Raw genomic sequence first — 10,025 nt, 5'->3', positions numbered from 1 at the left:
ACAGAACCTTGAGGACGATCACACGAGGCAGCTGGACTCTAGTTCAGATCACCAGAATTTGTTACCAAGCTCCCAGCATCTTCTGGGTTCTCCTGGTACGCTGCCCATGTCATAGGAATTCCACCGGAGACTTTTGGGCTTTGCGGTCTGAGCTCCACAGCTGGTGTTCGTTCAGTGCTACCCCCAGAGCGTTTCCATTGTGTCTCACACTCGTGCCCTCTGCTGCCCAGGCAGGTGCCTCCTGAAGCGGTCTGCTGCTCTGCTGCCCAGGCAGGTGCCCCCTGAAGCCTTCTGCTGCTCTGCTGCCCAGGCAGGTACCTCCTGAAGCGGTCTCCATCCTGCTCTTTTCACTGTGGTGGTGTTCCCTACACCCATCTGTCTTACTCAACTAAAGAAAAATTTCATCTCTCACTTGCCCAAAGCCCTCAGATAACGCCTGTGGTGCTCCCTAAACAGCCATCGTCCTTAAATATTCTCGTTTATTACTTATAATATTATTATATCATAATGCTTATTGTTTTCCCTACTGTGACTGCCGTTTGAGGGACATGGAGTAATGGGAGTGGGGAGCAGAAAATGAGTCATGAGTCACAGCTGGGATGAAACCCAGTAAACTGGGCTACAAAGCTGACCTGATGCCAATGCCTTTCTTCTGGGCCATAGAGTTTCAAGGGGGTTAGAAAATGCTGATATCATGCCCTTCCTACTTTTGGGGGGGCATTAAAGTATCTTTTAAAAAATTACATGATTGTTAAAGTATCTAACGGCAGTAATGGCTTCAAAGGAATTGTCTTTGCTTGGAAAACCAGGAAATTGGCAATTCAGCCGATCAAGTATATGGGTGCTTTTCACACTCACCCACCGCGTTTCTTCCTTCCTTACCCCCAAGCCTCTCATCCTGGCACCCTCAGCTGTAGTTATCAGTCTAGCACACTTGGGAGGAGGGAACCTCGGCTGAACAATTGCCTTAGCCAGATTAGCTAATTTGCTAATTGGTATTGGAGGGCAGGGCCCAGCCCACTGTGGGCAGTGCCATCCTGGGGCGGGTGGCCTGAGCTGTGTGAGAAAGGGAGCTGTGAATGCCAGAGGAAGCAAGCCACTATGCAGGGTTCTTCCTTTGGTTTCTGTTTCAAGCTCCTGCTCCTGAGTTCCTGTCTTGGCTTACCCTCCATAATGAAACCTGTAAGCCCTTCCCTCTCCCAAGCTGCTCTTGGTCAGTGTTTTATCCCAGCAACAAGGAAGCAGATTAGAACATTCCTCCTCATGTATATTTAAAGTAATTTGCTGCTCTAGGAAACTAGAGTCCAAATGGCTGCTAATTCCAGCCGCATGCCTCCAATGTCTTTACTCTGTTCAGCCATTTTTCAGGGTCTTTTAGACATTGGCTCAAGATTCTTGGGCTATGGTTTGACTGTGCTTATCCAGCCAGGAGAGGAATGGATGTAACCTTTCCCATATGCAAAGGTGTCACCTTCCTATATGCAAAAGAGTTTCTTCCTTTCTTGAGCTTCCAAGAATATGTTTCTTTTCTTGTTCGGTGCAGGTTAATCTAGACAGTGACGGCCTGTGCCCTTTTAAAGTAAATCAGCTTTATGCAGGTCACCAGAAGAGAAACTTTGCCCAGCTCTCTAACTTTTCAGCTGATTAAAGAACTCATCAAGGATACAGAAGACACTAATTTGCTCATTTTCTTTCTAAAGCTCAAACTATTTGTTCTCCCGTCCCCTATTGTAAGGCAAGTTAACATTCTTCTCTTCTTAATTGTTCCACAATTTCAAGTTTTCATTGAACATTTCATCAAATGCACTGTATATTTACTGTTGGATTTTGACATGCTAATTATTAGGAGTGTTTGATCACATAATTCTAATGATGTTCAACAGTATCACACAGCTCCCATTTGTACAAAATGCTGTCAGAGTGACAGGCAGCAGGAGCCAAGACTGTGCTGTCAGTGCACAGCTGCTGAGCGGAGTGTCTATAGGAGATGTGTGCTGTTAGTGTTTTAAAGAACAGATGGCCAGTCAAGGTAAAAAAATAAATAAAAAAAATAAAAAAAATAAAGGCGGGGTTCAGCCCCCAAACTCAATGACACCAGCAGTCCCCATTTGGAACATGCGTAGGCTAGCAAGTCAGGAGTTCTCTTTCCTGCCCACCCCACTTCATATTCTGCTTCTTTGTTGGCTCTTCTTTCAAGTTGTCTACATCTGGTGACACCCCATAATCTTTTGGTTTCAGGCACTAACGACCTTGATTTTCATAAGTACAATTCTCCGAACAATTTGATGGACTCAACCAGAGGATTGGTACCCTGAGTGGGCTAGCCACCCTGGTTTAGGGATCTTCTTGGGGGGCTGGTACAGGGAGAGCTTTACAAGACTGAAATTGGGCAGCTTTGAGTTGGGTCTTATGGCTCCTGCCTGGGCTCTTGGTTATTAATCTGTTCTTTCATATGTCCCGTCCTTTTTATTTTTATGTTTCACACTTTGAGAACTAACTGCCTTTGTAGTACTTTTTGAATTTTTATTTTGGCAATCATACTTTATTGTTGTCCACAATCATTTTATGTTGTCATGTTTTAATCTCACTTAATGGCTGCAGTGTCTTGAGTCTCTGTGGTTAGTAAGTTCTTTTTAAAGCGTTCTTGTGTGTGCAGAATTAACTGCGCAGTGAAGATCTGCTTCTCCCCCTCCTCCCCGCCCCCACTCCCTGTTACTGGTTTTCGTGGGTCGCCTGTTCATAATTAAACATGAAGTACCGGGGCTGTGTGTGTGTGTGTGTGTGTGTGTGTGTGTGTGTGTGTGTGTGTGTGTGTGAGATCAGTGTAATGCTTGCTGTGCAAACAGAAGGACTTGAGTTTGATCCCCAGCGCTCATGTGAAAAGCCAGCTCCAGGACATAGGAACGGTTGGCTCCCTAGCCAGACGATCCTTTAAATTTTTTCTCCTGCTGTACCTTTCCCTCTAATTGGAACTGTGTGTGTGTGTGTGTGTGTGTGTGTGTGTGTGTGTGTATGTGTGTGTGTATCTTTGGTATAGTACTGGAATATATGATAGCCAGCTTTGGTGTGTGTATGTGTCTCTGTGTGTGTGTGTGTCTGTGTCTGTGTCTTTGGTATAGTACTGGAATATGTGATAGTTGGCTTTGGTGTGTGTGTGTGGGTGTGTGTGTGTGTGTGTGTCTTTGGTATAGTACTGGAATATGTGATAGCCAGCTTTGCTTCTCTCTCCAGATGCCCCAAGGATGAAGGATTTATTTTGAGTTCCAAAATTTGTATCACAACCCACAGCTCAGTCCCTGCTGCACAGTTGGTTTGGTTTCTTTAGACATGAGTGCTGACATGTTTGGTCTGTCAGGGCGCACGCAGGCTTTGTTTGGGAGAGGGGGAAGATGGTGGGAATGTTAATACTCAATGACTTCAACCCTCTTTCCTGTCCTGCATGGTTCTCCCCTCCTCACCATGGACACCTGTTGGCTAGCATGGAGCTCCCTGGGACTCAGCCAAGCAAGTTATGACCTCCACAGCCTTGGGCAGCAGCTTGCTCCTATATTACCTGTCAGCACATTCCCACCCTCACTTTCATTTTCCAGATATTTATTGAGATCTTTTGTCCATTGAAAATTCTCTTTTGGGTCAGTGAGATGGCTTAGTAGGTAGAGCTTTTTGCTGCCAAGCCTAACAAGCCGAGTTCAAGACTGACATGGTGGAAATAAGGGACCATCTCCCCAACTTATCCTCTGACCGTCACCTATGAGCTGTGGCATATGCTTTCCCAATTAGTAAATAAATAAATAAATAAATAAATAAATAAATAAATAAATAAATGTACGTAAAAACTTCAAGTTCTCTGGCAACATCCTCTGTCAATCCTATGGAATTCTTCTTCTGTGGTATTTGATGCTTTTATTTTATTAGGCACTCAGAAGGGACAAGCAGGCCACCACTAGGTGGTTCCAACGAAAAGTAGCACCTGATATTGGCTTCTAAGATGTTGTATACGTATTTTGCGTGTGTGTGTGTGTGTGTGTGTGTGTGTGTGTGTGTGTGTATGTGTGTGTGCGTGTGCGCGCGCGCGCATGCACGCACTCATGCGATGGAGTACTTGTGGAGGTCAGAGGACAACTTTTGGAAGTTTCTCTTCCACCCTCTAAGGCTTGAACTCAGGTTGTCAGCCTCACTAGCAAGTCCCTTACCAACTGAGCCACCTTGCCAGCCACATTTTGTTTTTTAAACTGAGAACCATGCATATACATACACTAAAGTGAAAGCCTAGCTGGATGCAGTGCTCTATGCCTCTATCCTGGCACCCGGGAGGCAGAGGCAGGAGGATTGCTGTGAGTTTGAGGACAGCAGGGTTAAAGAGCCTCAAAGCAAAGCAAAGCACCAGCACCACCAAACGCCGCCGCAAATAAAGGTACTTGCATCCTTACAGAAAAGTAGTGAAAGGAGCCCAGTCCCTATCCCCATAGTGTAGGAAATGGAGTTCTCTGTTAGCATACTGAGGCGCTCTTATGTTTCCTCTTGTGGATATCACCTCTTATCTATGTCGCCTCCTGTGATTACCATTAGCATATGTTTTTTCAGTCATTCTGTTGACAATTTTTCTTTCTTTAGAAAATGGATTTGCCTCTGTGTGTTGCTTCCAAACAATATAATGTTTAATTTTAGTTGTCTTTTTCTCCCTCTGCAAATAGACTCACAAAGCCTGCTTTGCTGTTTAGGTTATGTTTTGAGGTTCACAATTTATTCATGCAGCTGTGTTTTTAATCTAATTTTGCTACTACTTACTGCTGCACTGTAAGCAGTTACCTATGCTGCAAATTTAAAAGAGGCATTGTTTGAGAATTCCGTGTTTAAGTACTGTATTTACATCGCTCTCCTCTTCTCATTCCTTCCTCATCCCCTCCCCATTTCCTCTTAAATTCATGGCTGCTGCTCCTTTAATTATAATTGCTACGGATATGTATGTAAGTTCATAAGTGTAAGCTTCTGAGATTATTTACTGTCGGCCACCTGCGTTTAGGGCTGACCTCTTAGGAGCTCTTACTCAGCAATGGCTGATTTCTTCCTCTGACAGATGAGACTGTACGTACTTATGGGCCAGGGAGATGGCTCATGTGGTAACATGCTCACCCTACAAATATGAGGATCTAAGTTTGATCCCCAGAACACATGAAAATACTGGGTGTGGTGGCAGGTATACTTTTACAATTTCAGCTCTAGGGAGGCAGAGACAGGCAGATCCCTGGAGCTCCTTAGCCAGCTGGAGACGCCATCTTTAAAAAAAAAAAGAAATGTGGTGGAGCCAGTGTCTGAGGATAATTCCCGAAGCTATCAGGGCCCTACATACGTGCACACTTATACATACCCATGCACCTGCAAGGACATGTAGCATACATGAAAACTTACATGTACTTACGTGTATAGCATGATATTGTGAAGTTTATGCATAATGTGAGATGGTTGAGTTTTCATATGCATTACCTTACATAGATTTTTGTGCAAATGCACTTTTAGCATATTCCTTTCCATGTTTTCTATTTGCAGTGCTGGGGGTGCCACCACGGCCTCATGAACTCTAGCTAAACCCTTGTCTTTGATATACCCTCAGCCCAGCACTTATTGAGGACACAATATTAGTTATTGTCATCATGTCACACAACAGATCTCTTGAACTCAACTGTCCTAATTGAAATCTTTATCCTTTGACCAAATCTCACTAAGTCTCTTTTTAAAAGAGGATACATTTCTTCCCATATGGACCCAGAATGATGCAATCCAGTTCTTACGCAGTTCTTGGTATACGTCCTGTAGTTTTAACTTGTTCCCTGTTCCAAGCGCCTGGAGTCATTGCAGACCTCCAGGTTGAGGGGTCGGTACTACAAGAGTGCTCTTATTTCAAATGCCAGTTGCAGGTAACAGGCCACCAGGTTACCAACGACTTCTGCCCAACTTCGCTATAGTCAGGGATCCAGGGGGGAAAGCTGACTATGGCCAGCTTCTTACAAACCGTGTGTAAAGTGTACAAAACCAGTATCCAGATGACACTGGTGAAGTCTGGAAGGGTCTGAGCTTAGGAGTGTCTCTCTATTCTGCTGGATTTGTGCTTTCTCCCCAGTCTCTGTCTTTTGGACACGTTCTTGTTCACATGTGAGGAAACTACTCTCCAGACACTTTTGTTTAATGTTTTTTACTGCATGTGCTTGATTAGGTCATTGGCCAGGTTTGGTTTTTGTTTTTGTTGAGACAGTCTTGCTATGTACACAGCTCAGATTGTCTTTGAACTCAAGACCCTGTTTCTGCAGCCTCTTGAGAGCCACCATGCCTATATTGATGTCCTGTCTCCTGCCTCTCTTCCATCCCAAGAGGTCATGGATTGGAGTATGGGAGGGTTGGGGTAGAGGAATGGGGGAAAAATTGTAACTCAGTAATTGGTCACGTCCTCCATCCTCCAAGGGTCCCTCAGCTCATCACAGAAGCATGCAAGATACCTCTCTCACCGTTTCCTTTAGAATCCCAGAGGTTCTAGGAATTACGTGCAAGGAAATCTGGGAGGAAGTGCAAATGTGTCTTTTCTGCTTTATAAATGATCACAGCTGTGTGCTGCGGATGGCTATCTGTGTTGGCATGGCGTTGTATTCTCACGAGGTAGATTGCTATGGACAACTTTTCTGCCGGATCTGGACCCCAGTAGTTTCTTCAGTGTATCACCTCGGAGTGCAGTTATTTCTGTTTGTTAACTGGTGGCAACCCTCTGCTAGTGTAGTTACGTCAGGTTGGGTGCAGTTTCCTGCCATTCCTCCTCATCCCAGATAGCATGCGCTGTGGCTATACTTTAAGAGGCCGGCTTGCCGTCCTAGTTCTTTTGCTGCTGTGATAAACGCCACAACTGAAAACAGCTTGTTGGGGGAAAGAGTTTGTCTGGTTTGCAGCTTTCAATCCATCACTGAGGGAAGCCAAGGCAGGGACCTGGAGGGAGCAAGCAAGCAGAGCCATGAGGAAACAACAGTGCTTACCACTTGCTTACCTTCAGGCTCACACTCATCTACCCTTTTCATATAGCCCAAGCCCAGCTGCCTAGGGATGCCACTGCCTACAGTGAGCTGGGCCCACTGACACCAATTAGCATACAAGAAAGTGGGCTCAGGAAAAGATGGCTCAGAGGTTAAGAGCACTGGCTGCTCTTCCAGAGGACCAACGTTCAATTTCCAGCACCCACATGGCAGCTCGCAACTGCATGTAGTTATAGAAGGGATCCAATGCCCCCTTCTGGCTTCTGTGGGCACAAGTCACATGTGGTGCACAGACATATATTTAGGCAAAGCATCTATACATATATATGTGTAAGTATGTGTCTATGTATGTATATGTATATATGTGAAAAAGCATGCCCTAAAGACATGTCTGCAGGTATCTGATGGTGGAAATTCTTCAACTGATATTCTGTCTTCTTGGGTGTATCAAGGTGATTGTAAAAACTAACCAGGATGCCTGTGGGTATAAAATAATTTCTTAGTGCGTGTTTTTAAACTTGAAATGTAATTTATCTGTAGTAAAATTTATCCTTTCACCACTTTAATTTTTATGTATCTGCTTATTAATGAGGTGAAGAATATGCTGTCATGTGGCTCTTAAGTTTTCCTCTGTCTCTTTCTTGTAATGTTGCCATGTCATCCCAGCGAGCTTTCCATACACATTCTTAGTGTTAGGGATTTTTAGTTTGGATGGGCAGGACCCATCGCACCAGGGGAGAAAGAAGTTGTGCTCATGTCTTTGGCTTTCTACAAACCTGAATATGGCACCCTTCCTTTTCTGGTGGTTAACCTGAGATTCAGTTAGGAAGTAATTTTGGCAGTGTTCAAGCTGCAGTCTTTTCCCTTTCACGCCCTGCCCCCTACAGTCTTCTACCCCCTGTGTGAAACAGTTCTAGATGAGAAAGTGTCTTTGATATTTAGTAACTTAGAATGTTTTTGTTGACGTGCATATATTGGAAGTGTGGTACAAATTTATTCTTTACTATTTTTGACAGAGAGAGAGAGAGAGAGAGAGAGAGAGAGAGAGAGAGAGAGAGAGAGAGAGAGAGAGAGAGAGCATGTGAGCATGTGACTGGAAGTGCCTTTGAAGGCTAGAGGTGTCAGATCTCCCAGACCTGGAGTTGTAAGTGGTTGTGAGCCATCTGACCTGGGTGCTGGGAATTGAACTGGAGGTATAGTATGTGCTTTTAATCTTCAAGCTGCTCATCTCATGACTATATTTTAAAGATGGTTCTTTGGGTATAGACATTAAGTTTGGGCAGGTGAAGTCACTTGCTCAGGATTAAGTAAGTTAATAAATGTTAGTGATGACAGCTTAAAAATTGATTTAATTTAATTATTTTAATTGTGTGCATGTACCTGTAGAAGCCAGAGATGTTGGGTTGCCTGGAACTGGGAGGTACAAGTGCTTGGTGGGTCCTGGGAACTGGTTCTCTGGAAGGGCAGTGCTTGCTAACTGCTATGTCATCTTTCCAGCCTTTGGAAGTGGCATCTTCAGATCCATTATGGCTGGGTGTTTTGGTGCATGCCTGTAATACCAGCACTCACGGAGGCAGAGGCAGGGGGATCACTGTCAGTTCAAGGCCAGCCTGGTTTACAAAGTCCAAGACAATCAAGGCTACACCGAGAAACCCTGTCTTGAAAAAAAAGATTAATTTATGTTTGCTGTGGACATGCTGTGGCCTTGAAATATGTTTAAATGCTACTAAGTAATGTTGCATGCTCATTTTTGCTTTTGATGAAGTTATTATCTATAAAAGTTTTCTCTAGACATATTTTCTGGGACAAAGCCTTGCTGTTTAGCTTAGTGTGGCTTCAGATTCGCTTGGCAGCTCAAGTTAGTCTCCACAGTGCTAAGATTACAGGTAGACACCACATGCTTGCTCCATGATATATTTTTAAAATGTGTTTTTCTGTGATGATTTTTAAAATGCTCTGTATTTGTGGATTTTGCACCCTTAGTGTCAACCAACCTCAGGCTAATTATAGTGAAAGGAGAAAAAGCTGTGTCTGTCTGGAGCTTGTGCAGACTTCCTTCCTCATCATTACTCTAAAGGCCACGTCATAGGAAGCATCTATGCAGTACTTCTCTGTGTTGTGTATTGTGTGTTCTCTAGAGGAGACAAAGTGCACTGCATGACGTGTGCCCCCGCCTCACAGTGTCACATAAGGGAACAGAGAGCATCTGTTGAATTCTGTCTTCAGGGGCTTCTGGAACCAGTTGCCTTTACTCTAAAGTCCTTCCAAATTTGGAGTTTTCTAAGTTGGAAGTACTTTGATTGTGTTGCTGACATGATGCTGAGCAGGCATCTCGTAAAAGGTTTAGATGTGTTTGTTGACTGGTGATAGGAGACCCACGAGTGGCTTTTGAATATGTGGGCATGTACTTATTTCGTATGTAGCCCACTATGTAGTCCAGCCTGGCCTGAGACCTGCCATGTAGCCCAGGTTGCTTTAAATGTGTAATCCTCTTGCTCCACCATAGCTGGCTTGAAACAAAGTTGTCGGATTAAAAACAGTGTCTATACATTGTAAGAAGTCCAAAAGTATGGAAGTATATAAAATGAAAATGAAACCTCATTTCATACTTGAGTTTAATAGTTTGTACATATTCTTGTTATCTATTTTTTTCATTTAATCAGATAAGATCATATATTCAAATTTTCTTTTAGTGATGTCTTTTGGCTATTCTCCTTGACAGCACACATAGGTCTGACATGTATGTGTATGTGTGTGATGTATAAACACATGTATTGGGTTTTAAACATATTTATTGGCTATTTAGATTTTTACATTTGTACCATTTGCCCACTTTCCTTTGCTGTTTTAAAAAATTTCTTTTTCATGTTGACTTGTAATTTCTCTTCACTTGTTTTTATTTTGGGGGTTCTGAAGATTGAGCGCCAAGCCTTTCATATGCTGGGCAAATACTCTTTTCCCCAGCTCTGTTATCTTTTTATATTAATAACATTTACATTATACACTTTAAAT

The sequence above is a fragment of the Acomys russatus genome, chromosome 15 (genome assembly GCF_903995435.1).
Source record: "Acomys russatus chromosome 15, mAcoRus1.1, whole genome shotgun sequence".
In the NCBI taxonomy this organism is placed as follows: Eukaryota; Metazoa; Chordata; class Mammalia; order Rodentia; family Muridae; genus Acomys; species Acomys russatus.
This window is presented reverse-complemented; position numbering follows the sequence as displayed.